Here is a 25,831-nt window from a genome sequence, read left to right as displayed (position 1 = left end):
AAACCTCTTTCCTCTAGGGTAATAAGATATTGAGTCAAATTCAGAGTCTGGTCTCTAATTCTTACGTCTAAAAGTTGTTATTACATCATTCTCTAGACTCTTGCTATTCAGAGTGTGGCCAGTGTGTTGATACTATCACCATCAATTGAGAGCATAATAAAATGCAGAGCCTCAGGCCCCCGCTGGGACCCAATGTACTGGAATCTGCATTTTAACAAGATCTCAGGGTCACATTTGAGGAGCACTGCTCTAGCGCAGCTCAGAGCACTAATATTTTCGTATTTGGTTGTGAAATGTCTCTCCTGAGCGGTAATGTGTCTTTGTTGGGAAAACTCTAAAGGCCTTTCCAAGTTTAATTCTCTGCTTCTGAGCTTATCTTGTCAGGTGGACCATGCCAAGATGTGCTCAAGTCCCTTTAGGAATTGTAATTCTTCTCTCAGTTTCTTAAGTGTTGCTGAAGGTGGTCCTATCTCTATCCCTAAAAGGGTTTCAGGAAAAGAGCGATCCAGGTAGACTCTGTAAAGCTCAGAGTCTCAAAGAATGAACAGACCCAAAGCAACAAAAGCAGAACTCATGTGGCAAACTTCACTAGCTCTTTGATTCTTTCCTCCTGAAACAATTATAACAACTCTTTGCACAGTGATTTACAGTTTACAGTAACAGTTTTACATACACAGAGAAAAATACGCATTTGATTAATGTGAGGTTGAAATGCTTCAAATTGGAATATTTCCCGAGGATTACAAAGCCTCTTAGGTATCTGCAAAGTCCCACATTTGTTTGTGAATCACTTCGCTGCCCTTACATAGATGAGCTGGTGACTAGCTGTGGAAGGGAGTTTACGTGGCTGCGGACTTCGAGGAACTATTTCCGAAGGCAAAAGAGAGCAGGCTGAAATCAAAGAAAAGAAATTTGTATCAATCAGTTAGGAATCCCAGATTTTATAGCCATTGTGTATTTCCGCCTTTCACAATTTAGAAATCTTAGATCAAAATTTAGACAAACTATATATAGGGCACACACTGAGTATATGCATTAAATAACATGTAAATATTGGTATACTCGAAATAAGTAAATGTTTTATCTGTCTCCAGAGGGGAATTGGGGAATATGTAGTAGACAAAGAGGGCCAAGAGGATTTTTTTTTTTTTGCCAATTAATGAGGCAGCTTCCTATAGAAAATATTCAGTGTACTTCTTAGCATGGTGTAATTCAAAATGCTTCTTGTTGGAAGTGAAATCCATATTCACCAAGCCTATCCTGAGTGAGCCTTACAAGGCCAGAGGTTAAGAGAATGAGACAAACTTAACCTTAAACTTTAGTTCCACCTCTTACAAACTTCATGGCTTTAGGTAGGCTGCTTACCATTTCCAAGCTTCCATTTCAATGGGAATCCTAAGAGCACATATCTCCTAGTTTACTGTGAGCATTAAAAGCTATTTAACGCACCCTGGCTGGCATATAGTAAAGCCTCATTAAATTCATGAAGTATTTTTTGAGCACCTACACTGTGGCAGATCCCAGCACTATAACAATGAGACAAAATACTCACAGAAACCTTCAGCAATTTTGACATAATCACACAAGTGAATATAAAATTGTTCTGAGAGCTTCTTACAGGATTTGACCTGTTAACCAAGACTTGTTAGAACTAGGCTAAATAAACTAAACCATCTCGGATACTGGATGCACTGCAGAATATACTGCAGACGGAGAAGCAACCCAGGTAAATGGCAGAAGGAGTTCCCTTGAATGCAACATTCACAGATGAGCTCTGGCAATTTCTTTTGTAGAAACTTGCCTTGCCTGTGAGTTAGGCATCGAGCTATTATCACGTAATAAAGAAATCATAGATTTTTGCCAAAACCTTTGCGCAACTTAGAGGTGGGGTGTGTCTGCTTATGACTGCATTTCAGACGTGTGGGAAGGGGGAAGTGAGTGAGCTCTGACCGTTTCCTAGCCCACTCAAAGAAAAGAGCTGTTTTCTTGTGTCTGCGCTTTCTGGGGATGTAATGTGGTAGCTGGGTTCGTTTTTTTGCTTTCATTTTTATGTTTTTTTTTTCCCCCAGCAGAAATGAGGACAGGAAGGCTGCCCTTCTGAACCTCCTCTCTGTCAAAGGACTTCTAGGGATTTCCAGCATGTGGAGGAAGATCAGAAAGTCTCCGCGGAACTTCTGCCAAGCTGCTGGAGTCACAGACTCTTCCCACACTCCCCCTGGGCCTCGTCAGTTCTTATCAAGGATGCAGGGGCGGCGGCGGCAGCCTTTCCACTTCAGAAAAGGAAGCCAGTGAAGCACGGGGAAAAGAAAACTAACACTGGGAAGCAAGGGCTCCTATCAAATGTCAGTTGTTCTGTCTCTGACCATCCAAGAGGCTAAGGTTTGTGTGGAAGTGGGTGTTGAGGCCAGCAGCTCTCAGCTCGATGGGTGCCACGGGAAGAAGTGTGTATTTCTGTGTCTGCTTGGCAGAAGTTGGGTGGTGGAGACCCAGAAATTAAGGGGGGTTTGTGGGGTCGAGTTTTCAAACCACTTGACCTTCCTTAGTCCTGTCTTTAAAACCGGGTCCCATTCATTCAGCACGTTAGGTCCCTGCATGGCTGACAAAGCCCGACCCCCTGGCTCAACACACTGAAGGCTTCTTGGAGGACTTACAAAGCGTTCTGAAGAGTTAAATGTAAATGAATCAGGAACACATGGATTCAATTTCCCTGGAAATTCACATGTGCTTGGAAATGAAGAGGGGGCAGTGTCTGGCCAAATGTGCTTTGATTTATTTGACCCCAAAATATAGCCCTCCCCTCTTCTCTCCTCCCCTCAAAATCATTCAAAACTTTGGTTAGTGTCAAACCATGGCTGGGTTCTTGAGACCCTTGAAACCTGGAGTGGTTTGAGTTCCTGGAATGCTCCACTGAGTTAAAAAGGGCATTCAGGGAGCCATATTCCACTCCCTGCCCCCAACTAAAGGATCTCACATGGTTTTCTTCTATTTAATGGGGTTAAATTAAGGCAAAGATGTGATGATGTTAGTTCAATCACAAAACTAACCACCTAGTGCAATCCATGGAAACCTTTGCTTCCTGCAATGAGCGTTTTTATTCATAGGACGTGGCCCTGCAAATCATTTCTGCAGTAAAAATCAGGCTCGCTTTATCTAGGAAACCACTAGTTAAGACAAAAAAGTAGAATTGTACAGCCATCGTCATCACCATCATTATCATCATACACCTAACATTTGTCGAGTGTTTTAGGAGTTTCAGAACACCTTTTAAAATAATTATCACATTTAATAGCCATAACTGACCCTTGCATGTAGTGTCAAAGATGGAACCGTTTAAAGTGCTGCCAGGGAGAGAGATCCCTTAGTAGAGGAGCAGAGGCCTGGACAGTAAATAGAAGATTTCTGAAGCTTTCAGTCATCAGTTTGACTAAGGGTGATTTAGACTCTGCTATCCTGGTTCCGTTCTTTCTTGGGAATTTCTGATAAGGAAGAGAAGGGAGAATTCAACTTTTCATCTTAGAGTCTCATCACAGACGAAGACCGGGCTGCTGTTTGTCAGAGGCTAATCCTGACTGCAGTAATTATTTGTGTAGCCAGAAAGGAGCTGGATAAAGCATCCCTGCTTCTGGTCCTTCATCAGCATTAATTAGTTCTGCCCTGTCCTTTTGTTCCTTCTTTGGCCAGTTGGAGACCACAACCTATTTAAGGACGCACTCCTTCTTCCTGGCTCAGTTGCTTTCTCTCTATCCACCAGCCTAACTTTGTTTTCTTAGCATCTTCATAAAGATTTCTCCCACTGGTCTGATGAGAATGTTTGCATGTGGCAACCGCCAGAGGGAGTGGTTTGATGACCAAGGGCAGCAGGAAGACAGTGTCGGTGCCTATGGGCTAACTCTCCGAGCGTGTCATGGGCCCCACTCAGCTTTCGTTGCTACGCACCAGCCATCACTCACTCCTTTCTTTTCCTGCCTCTTTTTCCCTTCTACCTGGATTTGCTGTTCCCAGCACATTGGATGACTGGTCCCTCCTAGAATGCTTAAAATTATGGCTTAAATGTCACACTTTCAGAGGTCTTTCTAGATCTCTCAATGAGATGAAGGCTCCATATGCCCCCTATAATATATATAATCCTGTTATTTCATTTATAGTAGATCACACTGCAGTGATATTGTTTATTTTATTTGTTTACTGTTTTTCTCTCCTGCTAGGACTGAAGTCTCTTGTGGCCAAGGGTGGCTTCTGACATGCATATCACTGTTTCCCCAATGCCTGGCGTATAGAAGCTAATCAATAAAAAATCACGGATGGAGTATTCCAGTGACCAGTCCAAAAGGTGGGGGTAGTAACCCTTTGGAGGACTATGGAGCAGAAACCAATCACCACAGTGAGTAATGAATTATCCTCACACATTTTTTAAAGACGGAGTACTTTAGCAATCATTTTTACTCATATTAAATGAGTAGCCATCCAGCTCTAAGAAGGCAATGTTTAGAAGGGGACCACTCTCTAGCCTTGTACACTGTGAGATGCTGAGATAAAGCCTGGGACATGACAGGTTCTATTTATGGTGTCATCATTCTAGCCAGTGAATAAGTTAGCTCACAAGCCTAATGATTGTGACAAGACAGGAAGTGTTAAAACAGCACCAACTGCATGATGGTAAATTCCTATGTGAAGTAAGTGATCACAAGTCATGTCAACCAAGCTTTTACTGAGCTCTATAATTGTGTATTAAGTACATAATTAGCATGTTATTTGATTAGTGACTACTTGATGAGTACATAAGAAGGATTAAAAATTTCAAAGATAAGTGAAAAATAAGATGTTCCCCCTTTGGTTATATAAAGAGATAAAGGAGAACAAAATCAAGAAAACTAAGAAAAAAAGATGGGTGGAAGGTTATTTCACTACTCAAAACATATGCCATAAATCCTCTGATATTTTGCTAAAGTTGGTTGTAAGTTTTGTTCTGATTTTCCTAGCAGCCAGTGTAATGAGTAAAATATGATTTAGTATGTGATTTATAGGCAGGGCCAGCTACATAATTTGCTGGCCCCAGTGCAAAATGAAAATGTGGGGCCCCTTATTCCAAAAGCAGGAAAAATGCCATTAAATGTAATAAAACATGAAGCTTTTTCCTTTTCTCCACGCTCTCACTCTGGACTTGTCGTGGTGGTTTTTATTTGTTGTTTAAGGCTTGCTCCCTGGGGCAGGGGGGTACGGCTGGTAAAGCAGACTCTCAACAGGCACAGGGAGCCCCCCCCCCCCGACTTGGCTCACATGGCCCACCTGCTGCTGCCCTCTCCTTCCTGCAGTCACCAGCCCTGCACACGGTGCCCTTTCTCCGGGCAGGAAGCCAGTCTGCCCTTCCTACTGCCTGGCTGCCCCAACCCATTAAGAATAGGCTACCCTCTTAGGAATTCAAAATCCTTTGTGTAGATGCAATCAGTGCCTGGACTGGGGTGAGCAGGAAGCTTGCCCTACCATACACATGGTGCTGCAGCCCAGGGCAGAGACCACCGCTGCTATGCCCTGTGCTGAGATGCTGCAGGGTCTGCACCTGCAGACTCTGACCCTCCCCATGGCACAGATCCCTGCATAAATTCCCCCCGGTGCAGAGCGGTCACTAGGCTCAGAGAGAGAGAAGCCAGGCAGTGCCTGGTGTGCAAAGGGGCCAGGAGCATTAGGAATGTCTAGGAGGGGCTGGGGAGGGGTAGGTCAGGTGGGCTGGGGCCAGCAAAGGCAAGGCAATGGGAAGCCAAGAACCCATCCCAGTGAGGTGGGAAGATGACAGGATGTGGGGATGCACATGAGCTGAAGCGCTAAGCCTGGTGTATCCTCCATTGTCCCAACGTATTTCATGTACAAGATATAAATTTTAAAATAAAATTATTAAGAATTTCAAAACAGCAAACAAAGAGCATTAAATCCAAGCAAGGGACTTTTTTGAGGAAAGGGCCCTATGGAACTGAACCAGTCACCTAAAGTCAAGCCCATGTATAGGGTCTATAAGTTAAAAATAAAACAAAACAAAGTTGCTAAAGAGAAACACATCTGACTTTGACAGTGAGAACTGAAAACTCAGAGAAATTTCTCCCAGGGGTATACATAAAGAAGACACTGTGTGAGATAATCGGCAGTGTCCTCAGAATCTTTCATGAATGCAATAAAACTACCATTTTAAATTATCTACTATACATCATCATGGTATTTACTTTCTAGTTAGGAAAAGCGGAAAATAAACACATAAATCAATAAACTTAAAAAAATCAACAGACAGTGATTCCACAAGCTGTGGGAAATGCTAGACGGCTCTCTTGGACTCTGGTCATGCCTTTCTTACCCTGCACCTCCCTGGCTGTCATTCACTCAATATCTTCCCATGTTTTACATTTCAGCTCAAAGTCTCCTCTCTAAGGAAGGCTTTCCTGTTCTTTGGCACTCCTCATACTCCCTTCTACATTAACATCATAGCGCTGCTCAGAGTTTGCAATTATGAATTTGTTGATATTGTTGTCTGATTTTTTTCTGCTCATCCTTGGTTAGACCAGAGGCTCAGAAGACGAGGGCGTGTTTTGTCCTGCCTCCCTTTATGTTCCTAGTGCTACACTGTTATCCTAGCATTTGTGGAAGCTGCATATCCCTGCAGTGGGCGAGCAAATTCAAGAAAAACTGCACTGAATATGCACTTGCTAAGTGTCCAGCATATCACTAAATCCTGGAGGGTAACATAATGAACAAAACTCACGATCCAAGTTCTCTCCAAAGTCACCTGTCAGTATTTGCCCACCATTTCTCTGCTCTAACCATGTATTTCACTGATTGAACATTTCCATCTCTTCCCACTGCAATATTTTTGATCAAAATGTCACCCTTCCAGATATTTCCCTTTTTCCCCTTCCTGTTTTCCTAAAGCCTAAGAGACTTTGTAATCCTCGGTAAATACTCCAATATTTTTGGATCATATTTATTTAAGGCAGATAAATCTGGATTGCCTTGGGGGACAGTCTCAACCTTTCATACTCAATAGAAACAGATTTAATTGCAAAAGCCTTGAAGGACAAGGCAGATTAAAAAACAACAATAACAATGAGGGACATACAGAGAGACTCCCTCCAAACATCTTTATCTTATTAATCTCCCCAGAAGTCTTTGCTGTATGACCGCTGCTTCTTTCCTTCCCTTTCTTTTCTCCAAACTCTAGCTTCCCTCATTCCAATCCCCTCTCCTTCTTCTCTCTCACTGATTTTTTTCTTCTCTAGAAGCTCCATGGTTTTTACACGATGTGAATCAATTTAGTATCCCTTGGTCAAGTACATTTCTCCACCACCGACCATGGTCAGCATCTCAATGCCTTGAGCAAAGCAAGCGATTGATTCTTTGGAAGATAGATGAGTCAAAATGACTACTTTTGTTTTCCTGTATTGTTCCTGTCATAGTCTCGTGTCTTAAAAAAAAAATAAAAGGTGAGTAACAGAGACTCAGGAAATCAATATTGGCATAGAGATGATTGAACTGCAAACACAGTCTGAACAGATTGATTGGGAGAAAGTTTTCTTCTGGCGAGAGGGATGGCCTTAAGAGAGCACATTATTTTGTTGGTTTTTTAAAAAATCTTAAAACGTATGGGCTGCCTGATAAATCCACCAGTATTGTATAGAGCTTGAACACTGGAATAAACATATATAAAGTATCCTTCATATTAAAAAAAAATTACATACTCCCTCAGGAAGTTAAAAACCCATACTCTTCAGGTAATTGTATAATCGTGTGTGTGGTTTTATGAACTCTGGGAGGAACGAGGATGTGGTAGATAGACTAGTGACCTCCCAAAGATGTCTGTATCTTAATCCCTGGAACCTGTGGATGCATAGCAGAGGGGAAATAAGGTTGCTTATTGAAGTAAAACGACTAACTAGCAGATAGGGAGATCACCCTGATAATGCAGTGGGTCCAGTGCAACCAGAAAGGTCCTATAAGGCAGAGGAAGACAGAAGAAAGGCAGAAGATGTGAATACAGAAGAATGGTCAGAGAGAGCAGTGTTCTTGGTTTTGAAGATGGAGGAAGAGGCTCTGACTGAAAGAATGCGGGTGGCCCCTAGAAGCTGGAAAAGGCAAGAAAATGGATTTACCTATTCCAGAAAAATATGCATCCCTGCCAACACCTTGATTTTAGCCTAGCGAGACCTGTGTCTGACTTCTGTCTACTGTCTACAGAACTCTAAGATAACACGCTTGTGTTGTTCTGCCAACAAGCATGTGGCGATTTTTTCTGCCAGTCATAGAAACCTACTACAGAGGACTTGATCTAAATTGTGGTATTTAACTTGAGTGTTTGCATGTACTGCTTTATTTATGAGTATCCTATCTTTATATAAGTGTTCTCTCTCACGCTAACCACTCTCCCTAATTATCCATTTTCCTACGTATGGAATATTGGACCAATGTCAGAATAACAAACTCCACTTTCTTGAGAAAGGGGGATAATTGATCAATTTATAGTTGCGATGAAAAACAGAATCAGTTGAAATGATCCTGGAGATACAGACCTTCCTCTTTTTTAACAGGAAATGAGGATGAGGAATCTGACATGTTTGAGGTGTTTCTATAGCAGGAGGACTTGACCAGTAATGGATGTACCTACTCTGCCGACCTAAAACAGCATCCCTCATCATGAGTGCATCTGAGGATCAGACAGAAAGCTCTGTTGGTAAAATGGTAAGTCCTAAGGAATCTCTTTTCTCCCCTCAACCTCCAAAGAAAGATCTGACTAACTCTGAACACCAGCATAAGCTTTTCTTCCTGTGACATCTAACTTTAGCAACAGGAGGCCAATGGGTACAGTAATTTAAAATCCTTTGCTCTTAGATTTGAACTTCATCTTTTTTAAAGTAGGAAAATGATGGAGGCAGAGGAAAGCATCTCTGATTTATTGCCAAGCCTTTTGAACTATCAATCTTATTTAGTCAAATAGTTATCAGCTTCACTATTGCAGGGCAGAAGAACCAACAATAAATCCATAATTGTTTCTATTGAAGGAACAGACTCCCTCAAGACAATTAGCTCAGAAATTATTATTGAATGAAACAGAGTGTAATTTTTTAAAAATGTCATCTGAAAAATAAAAATAAAAAATAAAAATATAGGGATACTTTCAATCATTCCCACCAGAGGAGTTTTCACAAATATACTAGATGTTTGAAAGCAAGAAATTCTTCATCTCCTGCTAACTCCCAAAGTATCTCCTAGTCTTAAAAATCCGTGCTGTCTTTTCGTCTAGTGCTTCTCTCTCCTCTTCTCATATTGCTTTGGGAAACATCCTGAGATGTCGTGATTTATGAGAAAAATATATATTTGGCCATGCAGATGATCAAAATACATTTCTCACATATATTTGGTCTTTGTCCAAGGTTCCTCAGTCACAACTCCTAAAACCCTTGGCATTTCCGAGGTGTTGAGAGCGACAAAGGTGTCTCTTGTTATGTTAATGTGCTAATGAGGTGACTTTGGACCCCACCCAAGGAAGGAGGCTGGTTGCCAGGAGAGCCAACCACGTGATTAGAGGGTTGGAACTTTCTGTCCCCTTTCCCCCATCTTCAGGGAGAAGGGAGGGCCTGAAGTTTGAGTCAATCATCAACGGCCAGTTATTTAAATAATCATGACTATGTAATGACATCTCCACAAAAGCCCAAGAGGACAGAGTTCAAAGAGCTTCTGGATTGGTGAACACATGGAGGTGCTGGGAGGGAGGTGTGGCTGGGGAGAGCATGAGGCTTTACACTCCTTCCCCATGCTTTGCCCTGTGCATCTCTTCCGTCTGGCTGTTCTTGAGTTATATCCATTTATAACAAACCAGTGATCTAGGAAGTAAAATATTTCTGAGTTCTGTGAGCTGCTCTAGCAAATTAACTGAACCCAAGGAAGGGTTGTTGGGACTCCCCGTCTAGAGCCAGTTGGTCAGAAGTAGAGCTGATAACCTGGGTTTGCGACCAGCATCTGAAGTGAGAGTGGGGCAGTCTTGTGGGACTGAACCCTCAACCTGTGGCATCTGATGCCTATTTCCCGGTGGATAGTGTCAGAACTGAGTTGAATTCTTGGACACCCTGCTGGTATCTGAGAATTGCTTGGTGGTGCAGGGAAAAGCCTCCACACACTTGGTGACCAGAGTTAAGTGTTTTGTGTGAGGAATAAAGGAGTCTCACAGGAACGAAAAGACGTAGCAGGGAAGAGATGGATTTTCCCCTATATAGAAGGTGGAAGGCAGGTTTTTCCATTAAACATCCTTTCTACGCTGCCTTCTTTCTTTTAACTGGCGTCTGATCCTTTGCTTACCTTCCAAAAGAAAATTTGTAAGGCTTTTTGTGATCTATCCCCTGCCCTGTCTTTCTGTCCATTCACAGTCTGCCACTCTCCCAAGTACATCTGGGATTTCTTCCCCACGTTTCTTTCATGGCAGTTTTCTCACATGCATCCTCCTCTCCTCTGAAAGACTCAGTTATCCCACTCTACGCCCACTGCTTTGATCCCAACCCCACTTTCTGGCAAATTCTTATTTGTTCTCCAAATCTTGGTTTTCCTTCCTGGTATATTGTCTCTGCCTTCCTTCCTTGCCTGAGATCCTTTTCATGTTCTGCACCTTGATAGTTTTACCTATGGTCTCTCCTGTTGCATTAAATTGCAAACATTGTTTACCACCTGAGGCTTGTTACAGATCCTCAGTAACTTGACAGCTTGGTGGCTATAAATTCATCTCTTTTTTTATCACCAAACCTTAAAATAGTGCCTTCACATATAGTAGATGTTCAATAAATATTGAATTAGTAGATGAACAGATGAAAACAAAAGCTGACATAATATTTTTACACTTCTCTAATTATAGACTTAATCCCAGTTGTTAATAAATGTCAATCTGTGGAAGAAAAATCAGGATCAAGCTCATTACAGCCAACTACTTATCTTCCCCTATAGTTTCAAAGTTCTTTTAAAAGCGGCATTAGCAGTTCTTTAATACATCAGCGCTATAATCCCTTTTCCAAAAAATGCCAGAGGTCACCTGGAAATTGAATGGCTGAGCAAGGATTAAGATGCAAGAATAGGGGAACTTTGGTTAAGTTAACTGGATTGCTGCTCCCATGTCCTTGTTAAATGTGCTTTCTGGACCATGACAAGAAAGCACCATGGGGGGTCATGGGTTGAAGAGGTTAAGAGGGAAAGAAGGTTTATTGATTGATAGTACCAGCTCAGCGTATACTCTGCTTCTCTTCTTCTGATTGCCCTGCTTATATTCTTCAGCCCGATAGCCTTCATTAGTGATAGACAATAGTCCCTTGGCCCCAGATTTTGTGATGCTTATTTTAGTTACATACATGACCTGCCCAGCTCTAAATATTGGCAATCCCCATATAAACTAAGAAAAACCCCTAGAGTGTTTGAAAGTGGAGAGAACTTTAAATTTTCCTGAAGAACCAAAGATAACGTGAAGTATCCAGTTCTTCTTTGGAATTAACCATTTGCCTCTGCCAAAAAGAGATGTTTACCTATGGCCCACGAATTTTCCCTCTATGTTTAGACTGAAATCTCCCCCTAAAAGCTACCAAAATCACTTCTCTAGTTGACTGGCTTATCTAGTGGGCTGGGAGAAAGTGGGTGGCATTTTGTAGAGATGACAACGTAGGCTTCTGTCTTGGTGAATCTCAGTAGATTTCAAAGAAGAGAACTAAACTACAGGCCTGAGTACTTTCTGCTGGTCATCTGAGCTGAAACTGGGAGCTGTAGACACAGAAAGAGTAGCTGCCTGATGACTAACCTTTATTTACATTTAGTCTAGCCGTACTTCTTGTTGGGTTCCGTGAAGTCCCCTGCTTCATTAAATAGAGCTTCCATTTCCTTAAACTTCCTTGAGTGAGTGGTTATAAGCAAACCACAAAAGACTTTAGTATGCCAAACAATTTCCTTATGTTCTGAGGAGAGAATTAATGCATATTAAGCACTTACTATGTACCAGGTGCCATGATTGGAACTTTATATTTTATAACATATAAGATGAATATTAACATGTATATAGTATATTCCAAAAATTTCACTGATAAAGCAGGCATTTTTAAAGTCCACTTAACAGGTAAAGGAACTGAAACTAAAAGGTATTAAGTCACTTGTTCAAGATCTTTTATCTAGTAATGATAGGAGGAGAATTCAAGTCTTTTTTTTAATCTCACAAAATTTTTTGTTAAAATTGCCACCACTGTCAAAATGGGATTTCTTGCAGGAAATGAAACAGACAATGAAAAACAGAGAGAATGGAAAGGAGTAGTGAAATTTTAAAAAAGAGGGGGAATTGAAAAAAATTAAGCCCCTTCTAGACATAAAACAGACCATAATTGTGTAATTGAGGGTGGTGGTAGGGAGGGCATGAAGAAAAGGAAGAGGAAGGAGAAAGATGGAGAAACGAAAATGATCCCGGGATGGAAACTTTTCTGAATCTGAGTACTGAGGGGATTACCAAAGCTGAATTTTTTAAAAGTACTTTGAGAACAAATAGAACAAAAATCCTTCTCTCACTTAAAATTAAATAATGAAACGTACTCAACAAAAGCAACTGATTCTTTAATGTGTACCTTTTCCTCATGACACTTTATAAAGCAAAACAAGATCCTCATATGAATAATTTAAATGTATGCAGTTCTATGGTGGTCATTATCTCTAATTTCCTTCACAGCATCTCCTTATTGCCTGGTCCACAGCTTCCAAGTCCAGCTTCTTAAGATGTTCCTTTCTTGCCTTGAATTTTCATATACTTACTTCAAGATCAGTGATACCAAATTTAGTTTCATAGATACAGTTTGGTAGAATATTAACAGATACACAGGAGCTATGATTATTTGTGCTTGGAACATACAATGTTTAGCAAAATTAAACAGTTTTGTTCCCCTTGATTATTAAATTATAGAACTTCTCAGAGCTTATTCTGAATTTTCATATGTAGGAATTAAATATTTTTGATCTAGGTTCCTTTCTCTCCCCTTCTTTCTTTCTTTCTTTCTTTCTTTCTTTCTTTCTTTCTTTCTTTCTTTCTTTCTTTCTTTCTTTCTTTCTTTCAGCTCATTATATTAGTGTTTTTATGGAAATATCATGAAAATTCTGTTCTTGATTGCAAGTCCACAATACACAGACCTAGAAATATCAGTTGATCTTCAGCTTGCCTGGGTATCTACTTCTGCCTCTTTCCTATGCTTCATTTTAGGGTTGATTTTTCACTAGAGTCAGAAGTATAGGAACCATTATTCCTTCTCAAACATTAGCAACTTTCTCTCTCAGAACCTTTGCTTCTTCCCTGAGGATCCGAAATACCAGATATATCAAAAGTAGCTTCTCTTCAGTGGAAGCTTGAGAACTCCTCTTTTAAAGTCAGGGAGATACACTAGAAGTACTTTTATTTTGAAATCTGTTAGCATCAGTTGGTAACATTGTGGCGTCCAACTTGTTACTTAACCTTTCTGAGACTCAGTTTTCCCAACTGTAAAGAAAAAGTTACATCTACGACATTGAGATATAGTAGGAACCTATGATATAGGGAATTCTTGCTTAGTGTATCTAGACATAGCCAGTACAATAAAGATGAAGTTCCCTTCGCCTATTTTTTGCTCAGTCTCTGAGTGTCTCTAGGTATTATGTCTTGCTGGATTGATCCTCTAGGAATCTGGATCATGATTCAAACATGGATTTCTCATTGGCTAATGTCTCTCTTTGCAAGTATTACCTTACCAAGTTGTGTATGAAAACAAACCCAATCAACTGGACAATGGAAACCAAATGAAGAACAAAACAAGGTCTTTGTTCCCAAGGAGCACATATTAGAGTTGATAATACTTGACAAATTCACATGTAAAGAATATTAATAGCAAAATACAGTTCATGATACCCAAAGAAGGAGTAAAAATAAAAAGAAAGGGCTATACAATTTCAGAAGAGAGAGAAAATGAGGGGGTGGGACTTGAGTTTGAATTCTTGAATAGGTAGGGTCTACCCCTGGAATCTGCAAGGGTACTGAGGAGTTGGAGTGGATGGATTGAGATTTGTTTTATCTCTACTGTGCTCCTTCACTTTGCACGTTTTGGGTGAAGATTTCTGCCCCTGCAGCATAGTGAACTTCTGGGTGGTCTGGATATGAGTTCTTTGCATGACCATTGTCATAGGTGACAGGAGAGAGGGAGGTTGTAGGGGACAGGGTAGAGAAAAAGTAGTATGCCTGAGCACCCCTAAAATTCTAACTATACGGCAGCCCCTCTACCAAAAAAGAAAAGACACTGGCCTCAGAGATCCTAGCCGCTCCTTCCATGGCAGTTGTTTTCGTTCTCTATCTGGTTTCCCAAACATGGGGTATAGAAGTAAGTTCACAGGGAAAAGTTTGGCTAAAGCCAGCAACTTGAATATTTCCTAGATTTAGTTTAAAATATGGAAACCAAACAAAACATTGGAAAGCAAGCATTAAAAGCCTCAAAACAATGAAGTTTTAGAAGCCTCCTCAAAAATAAGTCATACTAATTCAATATGACAATATTACGCTTTTAGTGTTAAGAGCCATGACATATGGTGCTGAGTTGATGCCAAAGGAAACTGAAAAACCTCGCTATTCGCCAAGTCGTCACTAGAGGGGGTGGTAGCACACAGATAGGCTTCAGTCCCTGGGCAAGAAGTTCTTCCTTTAACTGCAGATTTCCCACCTCCTCTAGGGGATCGGAGCTTTCCGTTGCCATGGGAATCCCTAAACAAGGGGTAAATATGTCGACAATAGCCATAGACAATTTTATTTTTTATCCTTTTTTTAGTGCATGGCAGTCTTAGAGCACTCCATCTGCAGCCTGATGTTGCTCACTGGCCTGTTAAGTCTGGGCAGCACAAGCCATCCATTATTGCTAAATGGTATCACAGCACGTAGCTCTGTTCACACACTGTGGTGCATTGTAAAGGTCCCTGCTCCACGGAGAGGGAAAAAACCTCTCTTATTTCCCTCCCTCTTTTTCCTAGCTCGCTCCCCCTTCCACAAGTGCAGCTGAATCTTCAAATGTAGATAACTCCCGAGTCTGTCTGTATCAGGCGAGCAGACACTCACAGTGATTAAGCAGTGAGAAAGCCAGTTTAATTTGTGGCAAAGAAGAACTGGGGGGAAAAAGACATTCGATTGATTCTTTGGCGTCAAAGGTAGATGTCTGAGGTGACAGGATGATATTTAAAATAAATCGACTTACTAAATTAGGGTATTCCTTTAAATGGAGCCTGTGATAGAATTAAGGCTAACAGTATCAATACCTTTGCCAAAGCTGGGCATGTATCAATACTTGAAGGAAATAGCTCTAAGCCATTCAGAAGACCCCTAGCCAGAGATGTAAATTAAGCAGAAAATGGGGCTGTATTACCAGTAGCTAATTATCTTATTACCTCTGCCTTGATTTCCATAGTTGTGCTCATCATTTACTATGTTCCTACTAGAGGTCAGGCATTCTTCTGGATAGAATTATTAGTAGAGATGACTTGCACTTGAGATGCTTACAGTCAAGGGAATTTTGCCCCCTGAGAACTGGACCTGATCCAAGGGGAAATGAAGGTTGCTATGGCAGTAACACAGACTCCTAACTCACAATTAGATCCCTCCTTCCCACCAGTCCCCCTTCTCATGTTAAATGAAGAAGGAGTCCCTTCACAGAATGGCTAGGAGGAGAAACAGGGCTTTAGACTTGGTTCCTTGAGGTCAGTAGCCAAGTCAGCTAGTTCATGGAAGGACCCATTGTGGATATGCTGGTGTGTGGCACATGAAAGACCTTTAGTGAATTTGTGCTCATGAAATGAAAACGTACATGGATGGATAGATAAATGAATGGAATAATGAAATGGGTGGAGCACTTTGGGGATTTTTGATGGATGTGTTTAAAATGGAAAAATGTTGACTACTCACTGCATCACAGAATACCAAACCTGCATAAAAAAATAAAAACACTTTCAACATTCAGTCTTTAATTTTAGCTTAATCTCCCAAGTTTTGTCTTTCACTGAGCTAAAATTTCTTTGATCACTCTCAACATCAGAATATTTGAATCATAGCACAAATAAATATCCATTTTTTTAGGGTGATAAAAAGTCATGCATAATTATTAGGAAGGAGAAAGGAAATGAAATAATTGGCTATCCAGTTTCTGGGAGGGGTGTTCCAAATGCCATTCCCGGAGAGAATTGTTGGCCTTTCCTTGAAACTTTCATTGACAATCTGGGTTTCTGGCACTTGGGAAATTCCTGTCTCCATCTGAGCTTTCCCAGAGGATGATATATCCCTGGGAGCTTCAAGAACAAAAAACTAAGAAGGGTGGAGGGATCCCAGGATTGTGAGCCATTATCATCCCGCCACTGAGGATGCTACTATGGTGGTGTCAGCTGGTGTTGGCTTCTTCCCAAAAGGGCCTGAGGGTGTACATAACTGGAAACACACTCTGAAGTTACAGACCTTTCCCCAAATGGTTCTTGTTTTGTGATTCAGCATGTGAGTCATTCAGTTAATAGCAACTTCCTTTCTGTCGCAGACACCCCCTGGGAAATTTGGATCTCTTCTGATTTGGGGAAGAATCCTTGGGTCAGTTGCTAAAACTGCTGGTTTGAGGTTACTTGTCAGTGAAGTAGAGACAATGGAGACTTGCTGTAGTTTCCTGAATGCAGAAGAGCTAGTAGAATGTTATACTAAGAAATCAGACGTTGGTATCAGAAGATGGCTTGTCACAGACAATTTTGAAATGACAGCAGAAGAATGTTGCGTCATTATACTACTAAAAATGAGCATATGCGATTGTTCAGAGTAGAAAACTCCATTCATGCATCATACGTGTCATGGACTTTGCCCCCCAGGATCCACTCCATACCATCTTTATTACACAGTACCCACAGAGTTGAGATGGAATGGACTTGTCTCCAGTTCTGGGGGTGAATCTTAATTGCATAAGCTTATCCTATCGCTTTTGCTGCAATGTTCAGGTTAGAAATGGACATTTAACGAGGCTTAAATTAACCAGGACAAGGGATTTTCTTCGTCCTAAGAAAGCTAGGTTATTCACAGTGAAGCTGGCAGGTTTTCTGTGGGTTGTGATAAGATACCATTTTTTAATTTTCTGGATACAGGAAAGTATGTGTGTAGCTCTAGAAACTGTAGACAGCCATGCTGTGACTGCTTGGGAAGCTCAACCTTGGGATGAACCCACAGGAAGACAAGGAAGCTGGTTAGAAACTGGTAATAGCAGTGAGCTCCTAGATGAAACCAAAGACAATGCTGCTTCTATGTTTTTATATAAGCTGAACTATTTCTTTACTACTTAAACTACTTTGAGTTGGGTTTCTGATTACTACTGACAGAAAGCATGCCTGCTGATCTAATTAATTAACTGCTTATTCCGTCATTTATTCTATAAATACTTACTGGCTATCTACTATGGGCAAGGAATAAAGAGAGGCAGTCCTTTCCCTCCAGGAGGTTAGAGTATACTGGGAAGGCGGCCGTATACATGGCAAATAAACGTATAGCGTGGGAAATGCTGCATTCAGGCAAATATATACCAGGTGCAATGGGAATATGGATGAAGGAACCCCTAGATTTGCCTCTGAAGGCAGTCACGGGAGCTTCAGGAAGGAGATGGCACAGGCGATAACTATTAGAGTAAGGTCTGGAAATAAGGCAGGTGAGGGTACCCCGGGAAGAGGCAAACATAGCTACAAAGAAATTTAGGTACAAGAAGACATGACGTATTTGAAATAGGTGGAGCATGAAACTCATGGTAGGAGAATGAATGGCCATAGATGAGGCTGGACAAATGGCCAAGGTTAATTGTTAAAGAGCTTTTCTTTTAAAGTAGGAGGCTTTGTTTTGTTTTGTTTTCTTGTTGTAATGGAGGCCAAAAAGAATTTTGACCAGTGTTTCCATTTTGAAACCATATATTTTATGAGTTCTTAGCCTCTGTGTGATGGGAAACAGTAAAACATTGTGGTAAATACGGACTTTAGAGTGAAACTCCTTGGTCTTAAATCCTGGTTCTTCTATTTCCCAGTGCTTCAGTTTCCACATCTGAAAAATGGTTGCAATGGGGTTGTTGTGAGATTTAAAGAAGCGTTTGTTCTTAGTACAGAGGCAGGCACATGGTATACTAAAATATATATATATATATCCAAATTTCCTCTTGCTGGTTTCAGTTCCTAACAATATTATGAGTAAGTTCCCTTTGTCATGATGAACAAACTAAAATATGGACAAAGCTGTCACCCAGCTGCTTTGTTATACAATGTATAGTCTCAAACTTGAGACTTCGTTTTAAAAGTCGGGCATTCATTGTTTCAAGCTGTTTAGTGCATTCTTTGTCCAGCCTGTTTCTTTGCAGTTCGGCTATTTTTGTATTTCTGGAGCAGTGGGTACATACCCATTGGTAGGGTAACCCATTTAAAGATAAATATTTTATCCCCTCCCCTCAAGTAAAACATCTCCATAAACAGTAAAGATAGGGTAAAAGGTAAAGATAGAGCAGGAGGTATTCAGTAGGAGGGTAGGAGACCCATGACAGCTCATGACAGTCCCATGAAGCAAGCAAAATGGGTAGTCTGCGAAGGATTTGGCCTAAATGGAAACGCTTAACCGTGATCTAGGCATGTGCCAGGCACAGTTGATTTCCACTGGTGTCCACATCAGTATGGCCACACTGCTTGTTTATTATTAGTGTCTTTTTGGAGGTCAAGCATTCTTCTGGTTAGCCAAGGTTTGAACCATAGTCCATACTAAACTATCTTGAATATCATCCTTGCAAGTAAAGTTCCCACTCTTTCTACCTAAAACTCACAGGCAGGAAAGAGTATCATTGGAAGGCAAAAACAGTGGGCCAAGTCAGTAGTCGTTGTGTGGGAACTGAGTTCAGAGGAGTGAAATTTAACAAATCCCAGATGAAGAGTGTGAAAGAACTGGGGTAGCACCAACGGGATTCTGTGGGGAGTCAGGCATCAGCTCGCCAAAGAAACAGACAGACCTAGGTTTGCATCCCACTTTCTCCTTCTCACTATATGAATTTTGTAAGTTATTTAACTTCCCAGGGTCTCAGCTCAGATGGAGAATGCCAGTAATGATTCTTACCACAAACAGTTGCTAGGGAAATCAAAAGAGATTGTTATCTAGTATGGCATGTGACATAAAGAGTGGATAAAAATGGTATCTGTTACGGTTATTGGTTTCTGATCAGCAGGACTGGGAATATCAGTCACTTTCTATATTATGACCTATTTAGGCAAGAAGTACAGATTATGAATATCTACTAAAATTTACCTGCTCCCAAAGAAGTTTTTAAAAAAATTTTAAGAAATATTTCCAGGGCAGCTCATTCCATCTTAGCGTACTATATTTTTCAGGGGTGGTATATCACAATTTCAACAAACTGTTGAGGTTAACTTTGCCCAGATGGGCAAACACTAATTCCAGTACATTTCACTTTACTCTATCACTGTATCCCCAGACCTAGCGCCATGTCCTGTACATGCTAAATGCTCAGTGAGTGTATGTTAAGTGGATGAGTACATGGGTAGTCTTGTTACCAAGTCCAAACTCATTCCACTGGCTGCACGACAGGCCAGTAAATCAGGAGACGAGGTGTTGGGGCAAGGAATAATGACTTTATTCGGAAAGCCGGCAGACGGAGAAGATGGCAGACTAATGTGCTGAAGAGCCATCTTCCCCAAGTCAGAATTCAGACTCCTTTTATACTAAAAAAGGGGGGATGCCTGTTGCAAACTTCTTGGTGTTGGAATGCTTTGTTCTTGTAGCTAAGGTGGGTTAGGTCGTGTGTTCCTGTAAACCTGCAACAAAACAAATGTTATTTTCTATTCTGCAGTTTTTTATCTTTATATAAATACAAAAATGTTTAATACCCTTAAAGATCAGAGACTTAAGAACAGGCTATCCTGTATATTTCAGGCTCTAGGCAACATTCTTATACTAAAGATGGAGAACCAGCCCAGGAAACAGAGCACAGGGTTAAAGCCAAAGGAACAGATCAAGTATGGAGTCAGATTTGTTCTTTTCTATTACAGCCTGAAAACGGTTACTACCACATTTCAAGTATTGCCTAAAAAATGTAACTGTTCTTTTCTTGGGATGGTTTCACCCTCATTTTAACTCCTTTACTCTTGTGATATTCTCATCCAGGTCCACCTTGTGATATGACCATTTTGTTGTCTTAGATCTCTTACTGAGTTATAGGCTCCTGAAATCAGAGCCCATGTCTTACTATGTCTTTTCTAAAAATCTTAATGGACGGTTGATTCTCAACAAACATGTGCTGGATGTCAAAGTAATCTATGAAGTGCTGTGTTCAGTTTTAAGATGACTTGACCTGCAGTGGGTGTCTACACTAAGAGCGTATCGTCTCTATTTGAGACATGACATCTGCTCTCAGTTTCAATGGCTTTCTACTAGACCACAAGTGCTTTGCCTCTTGGACTGGCATGGAAAGTGAGAGAGACTCAATTCTCAGAGTCGTACATCTCAAACTTCTGATCATAGTAGTCATCTGTTCTGAGTCACAGTAGCCTTGGCTGCCTCCCTGTAGTCAAGCAGTGGAACAATCTTCATAGCTTACCTTGCCCAGTACTTGCCTCCTGTGGATTGTACCCTCCGAATCATAAGGAGCATCTTGCCTGCTTCAATTGACATTGATGGCGCCTTGCTGTGGAGTGCCAGCTACTGTAAAATACATAGTCGGGGCAAAGGGCATGCAGAGATGTAGGGCTTGCAGAAGGTATGAAAGAAAGCACTTCACCTGGCTGAAATGACATCCAGAATCACATCTGAAACTCTACCATGAACTTGACCTTTCTCCCTCCCGGTATGTCCACTTGGCAGAGCACATTCACTCAGAGATGCGATGAATGGAGGGGGCTCTACATCCTAGCACAGCAGAATCCTGTGAATTGCTGACATTTAGTTCACAGCAGGTACCAGTTGCCCAGTAGGTAGTTAACACAAGGTCTCACAGAAGAAATTGGGATAAGCCAAAGTGACTCGACCTCATGCCTCTGATTTTCTACAGCTCTGCTTTTTGACTTCTTTCTCAGACACTGCTTCTATCAATTTCTTTTCTTCTCTGAATAAGCTTCCTACTTCTTGCTATGTCTTTGGGTAGGAAAATGTCTATTTTGGAAGCTCTACAAGCTTATGAAGGCAGTTTCTAACACTTCTGTATATTCTCTTGACCAACCAGGAAGTTTCCACTATGCAAAAGAGAACTTGGAGCACAACTCTAAACAAGTTGTGGAGAAGGGGAGTTTCATCCTGCCATTTACTCTTTAAGGAAATTATTGGTTAAATTATTTCTCATTCTAACCAAATTCAAAGAGACTGGTGTTTTTTCATTTTCCATTTCATCTAGGAACAGTATGTTTACAGCTAATTTGACTTATACACAAGGAAAATCTAAAATAGCTTTAGAGGATGTAAACTAGGAAAAAATTGTGATGCCTACTATGTTATCTGTATTTTTATATAATGTTTTATTGAAATAAAAGTGTATCATCTTTTCCCTATAACCTTATCTAGCTTTCCTTATCATCATATTTATTCTCACAAGTGAAATACTTGGTTATTGTAGGAAAAAACCAAGAAGATCAGCAAAGGACAAATAGGATTTTGTGACTTTGAATAGTATTTTTAGCATTTCTGTCAACAAGTAGTTTTGAACCCTGAGTTAACAAGTAGAAAATTTCAAGCTATAATACTTCTTAACCATCAAATTATCATAAACAGGAAGTCTAGCTTGAGCAGAGAAACCTGTGGCAAGAGAGCTGTGCCTTTAAATAATGCAAAATTTTCAGTGTTTTTTATCTTTATATGGAATAAGTCTTTTTCCTAATGCTTAAGAGGAATTCTTGGGTACAGGATGGAACCTGATAAGACAAAACAGAGTAACAGAGTTGAATAATATGTTTCTCAGACCAGATGATGAAAGGCATGATTTTCAATGATAGAAGAACTCATAGAGGTCAGTGTGACTGTTGGGACGCCTGGACTGTGTTTAGAACAGCAATTCAAACAATTTTGGTGCAAAATATTGTTTGATGCTGTTTTATAATAGATTTCATTGAAACAGATTCTGAGATGAGTTTTGTGCAAAAGGTTATTGGGGAGTGGTCTGGGGAGATATATCTGTAAGGAAGTGAGTAATGTAGGAATAAGCAGGGGGAAAAACTGGCCCATTGGGCAGTTGAAACTGAGACCTCAGCTATCCTATGGTGAGCTCTGTAACTGGGATGAGCCTTTAGGTGACCTCAAATTGAGGCAAGTTGGGAAAACCTTTATTTCCCTCCTTCAGCATGTAACTTGCTTTATGCCAAGTTCTCAGAGAGGTAAAAAATTGGAAGAGGCCGAGAGCAATGTCCAACAAACGTCACAACTATGCAAGATCAGTCAGCCAACAGTACCACTTGGTGGGGGGCAGTGGGGAAGGGTGCATTGGCCTTGAAGAAGGTATTTGGAGCGCTAGAATATGGATACTAAAGTAGTGGTTCTTAGAATCTGCCCAGACGAGCAAAATTAGCATCACCTGGAAACTTGTTAGAAATGCAAATTCTCAAGACCTGTCCCAGATCTACTCAGTCAGATATTCCAGGGATGGGACAGAGCAATCTATGACTTAAGCCCTCATGGTGATTCTGATGTAGATTAAAGTTTGAGAACCACTGTACTGGCATGTCTAGTATGGGCACCCAGCAAGAGAGCGTCAACAAAAATATATTTCATTATCAGAATAAAATTCTTTGTGTTTAGAATTTCCTTTCTGATAAAAGTGGTCTGATTTCTGCATCTGGTTATTTGTGTTATTTTATGGACTGAAGAATCAGACATGATTTAAGGCTCCAGTCAGTTTGGTTACAATGGCCAATTGTCATAAAATCCCAATGTCAGGGAAGTGTGGGATGCTAGTCTCTGTCATGCTATGGGAGCTCAACCAAAGGAAATTGCTAAGAGGAGTGAGTAAAAAAGACACACAGAGGTGTAGACATCGTCTCTGTCTTGTCTTCTATTGGATTGTGAAAACTCCACATTGTGAAAACCTCTGACTTTCATTGGGATGAATTTAGATAGGTACCAAATGTCTGCCGTTTTGCTTTGGAGAGAAAAACAAATACAGTTTTTCTGTTCTTATAGAACATTTATACAAATATTGATGGGCCATGAAGATAACACCAATAGCCAAGGAAAAAAAATACTGCCAAATGGTAAGTAATATGGTATTTACAAAGTGTGGATTGTATATAGACCATGAAAATCAGAACATATTTTTAAAATGAGCAAAACAGGAAACTAAAGATGAAAGTGCTTATTCATTAAATCTTGTTTCTGAGTTCAGCTACAAAGTTCATTGCAACGCTGGTATCCTTGCCTCCAAATACGATACAGAATGCCCATGTTTTAAAGAGCTCTGAGATTTGCTCTGAGTAAATCCTTAGACACTGCTTCAGTTTATCCAGTCTGGGTTTCTGTATCTGCCTCTAAGAACTGTTAGAAAAAAATAGACCTATGAGACAAAGACGTTTCAGCTTCTCCCATCTCATCTTGACCTCCAGTTTGCCGTTTGTACTGATACCACCTGTGTTGTTCATGGAATTCACCTTCTTCTGGAATGACAAATGTCTCAAGCCTACATAACTGGACAACAAAAGGCAGTTTTTTTTCTTTTCAAATAGCATTTGGACTTCATCTACTTTTCAGCTATGGCTCAGTTATCGACTGGGCTGTTGCAGCTTCCCCAGACAACTTTTATTTTGTGAGTGGGAGGCTTAGATAACCAGGAATACTTAATTAAATGCAATATATTTTCCCAATGAATCCTCTATGGTGCATTCATTTTTTAATAGCATCTTAAGCTTCTTTAACTCTGGGACAACTGGTCGTGTATTTACTAACAGGCGGATTCATCACGGAGACACATTAACTCTGGTCCAAAGATGCTCCCGGGTGGCTCTCCACATCTGCTATTGTATTTTTCCCCTTGGGCTCCCAATCAGTTGGGGAAAATTAGAACATTCTCACTGCACAGAGGCTCTGGTATAAACTTCAGTCTTAACAGCGACTCAGTTCATGCCATAGAAATCCCTTTGAAATATTGAATTCCAAAATCCTTTACTACAGGGAAAATTAATAACAGTTCCATGGCCTTTTTTTCCCCCCTCCTGAGACTTTTAAATCAAAAGATTAACCTTCCAGTGCATTTGAAGGACTTCCTAAGAGATAGGACAGTCATGCATCTCAAGGGGAAGCTGTATGAGTATCTACTCATATGGTGGCTCACATTCCATTGCCTGAAAGGAAACTTCTTCAGTATTGCACATATAAACAGAATAGTGATAATTAATTATTTCATAATTAAAATCATTTAAAAATTATTAAATGAAAACTATTTAATAAAAAGTTATTAAAATTTTAAACAAACATTTGAATAGAAAATACTAAATACTAAAATACTCTTATTAATATAATGTGTGAAGAGTTTTTTTGTTGTTTTGTGATTGTTAGGGGTGCCATGTGTGTGAAACGTACACTGGGATTTTCCCCTACATTACATGAGGCAGCATAGCTTAAAGATGAGAAGCCAGACTCATCTGTGTCCTTTCTTGTGTGGAATTGTGAGTCTACACCATGATCTGACTGTGCATGAACTTGAGAAAGTAACTTAATCTCTCTGTATTATTGTTTATTCGTCTGAAAAACAGGAGATAGTAAAACCCCGCCTCACTGAGTTACTGTGAGAATTAAATGTATTAGACTGTGTAAAGGAGTAAGGCCAGTGCCCGGCACAGTGTGAGTGTTATGTAAATGTCAGCTTGTATGGTTGTATTATTATCACGTCGTGGCAGAAGCAATGCTGTGTGCTCTCTACACCACTTGATCTGCCACAGCACCAGGAAGGTAATATTTTCTGGCTTTTCTCGTAGGAAAGCTGTTACCACATGACTGAATTCTGGCAAATGCAATGTGAGTGAAAAGTATGTGTGGTTTCGAGTCTGAAGCATATAAAGGGTCCGTTTGCCTTCTTGATCCGACCCTTCTCCCAGCATGGAAGCAATGTGTTATGATGGTTCTGTTGAAAAACTGACTCCTCACCCATCACCCACACAACTGTTGACAAGATAAAGCTGAGTTCATTGCCTGCTCCTGTAAAATAGACAACTTCACAATCATAATTGATTAGTCCAGGATTGGTGAAAACAAGCAAGGGAAAGATTTTGAGGCAAAGGTGTGAAAAAATCTTAGGTTACGGTCTGTTGATACTTTCTAATGACGGGATTTTGGGGAAGTTCCTGTAATGAACAATCAAACCATTTGCTCTCCCAGGACAGGAGTAGAATAAGAAATGCTAATGATAAGCGTGAATACCGAAGTTATGGTAATTTAACAGTGAGGTGTGGCTCAGTTCTCAGTGTCCAGGCTAAGTGCCTGGATGGGTGATTTTGTTCTCAGTGGCATCAGAGATGGAGCAAACCTGGACCCCAGAGTCACTGGATGAAAGAGAGCTTCTACTCATCGGCATTAGACTTCAGGTGGACAAGAAATAAGTTTTTGTTTTATTAAAATGACAAATTTGGAGTTAGCACAGTCTAGCCTAGATTAAATTATATGGACAAATGCATATCAGTCATGAAAAAGTATATGTGAGTGCTATGAAAACAAATGCAGAATATTGTTATGTGCTGAAGAGTGTGTATGTCTCCCCAGCAGGTAGGAGAGAACTGAAGCATAGTAAAACTTCAGCATGCACATAAAACTGGCAGCATT

The 25,831-nt window shown here is 40.5% G+C and overlaps 1 long non-coding RNA gene across 2 annotated transcripts in view; it reads left to right on the top strand.

Moving 5' to 3' along the window:
- The first annotated feature begins 1,927 nt into the window (after window positions 1-1,927).
- Window positions 1,928-25,831, top strand: part of LOC116148926 (uncharacterized) — a 48,567-nt gene continuing 24,663 nt past the window's right edge. The window contains exons 1-4 of one of the 2 annotated variants that reach the window (XR_004132518.2): window positions 1,928-2,379; window positions 4,206-4,381; window positions 8,565-8,715; window positions 23,204-23,268. This is a non-coding gene — a long non-coding RNA (uncharacterized LOC116148926). Of the gene's footprint in view, window positions 2,380-4,205; window positions 4,382-8,564; window positions 8,716-23,203; window positions 23,269-25,831 lie in introns of those variants that run through there. The other variant, XR_004132519.2, reaches the window with a different exon arrangement.

This window comes from Camelus dromedarius, chromosome 20, assembly GCF_036321535.1.
Source record: "Camelus dromedarius isolate mCamDro1 chromosome 20, mCamDro1.pat, whole genome shotgun sequence".
Taxonomy (NCBI): domain Eukaryota; kingdom Metazoa; phylum Chordata; class Mammalia; order Artiodactyla; family Camelidae; genus Camelus; species Camelus dromedarius.
The sequence above is the reverse complement of the archived record's forward strand: the minus strand, read 5'-3'. Positions and strand labels throughout refer to the sequence as shown.